Source organism: Nannospalax galili, unplaced genomic scaffold (genome assembly GCF_000622305.1).
Source record: "Nannospalax galili isolate Female #2095 unplaced genomic scaffold, S.galili_v1.0 scaffold580, whole genome shotgun sequence".
Taxonomy (NCBI): Eukaryota; Metazoa; Chordata; class Mammalia; order Rodentia; family Spalacidae; genus Nannospalax; species Nannospalax galili.
Genome location: NW_008345762.1, coordinates 355,381 through 356,331, shown reverse-complemented (window position 1 = coordinate 356,331; position 951 = coordinate 355,381).

Below are 951 nucleotides of genomic sequence, written 5' to 3'. Positions count from 1 at the left end.
CGTTAATTCCTGCCCTTGTTTCCTGAGCAATTGATGGGCAGTTTAGAAAATCCTTTCCTACACCTATATTTTGTAGGTTTTCCCCAAAGTTTATAGTTTCAGGGTTTTCTGTTTGCTTCCTTGGTTGCCTCCTTTGATATACAGAAGCTTTTTAATGAGGTCCCATTCGTTAATTCCTGCCCTTGTTTCCTGAGCAATTGATGGGCAGTTTAGAAAATCCTTTCCTACACCTATATTTTGTAGGTTTTCCCCAAAGTTTTCTTCTAATAGTTTCAGAGTTTCAGGCTTTACATTGAGGTCTTTGATCCATTTGTAACTGACTTTTGTGCAGGGTGAAAGATAGGGGTGTATTTTCATTGTTCTACAAGTGGAGATCCAGTTTTGCAGCACCATTTGCTAAACATGATGTCTTTCCTCCAGTTAATATTCCTGGTCCCTTTGTCAAATATCAGGTGGCTGAAATTGCGTGAACTCATATGTGGGTCTTCAATTTTATTCCATTGATGTATGGGTCTATTTTTGTGCCAGTACCATGTTGTTTTTATGACTATATCTCTGTAATGCAGGTTAAAATCTGGTATAGTAGTGACCCTGGTATTGCTCTTAGTGCTCAGAGTTGTTTTGGCTATTCGAGGTCTTTTGTGCTTTCATATGAATCTTAGGATGGTTTTTTCCAATTCTGTGAAAAATGTCATAGGAATTTTGATTGGCATTGCATTGAATCTATAAATGACTTTTGGTAGGATGGTCATTTTCACAACATTAATTCTTCCAATCCATGAGCATGGGAGGTCCTTCCATCTTCTGATGTCTTCCTCAATTTCTTTCTTTAAAGATTTAAAATTTTCATTGTAGAGCTATTTAATGTCTTTGGTCAGGTTTATTCTGTGATATTTTATTTTTTTTCAGCAATTGTCAATAGGAGTGTTTCCATGTGCTCTTTCTCTGATG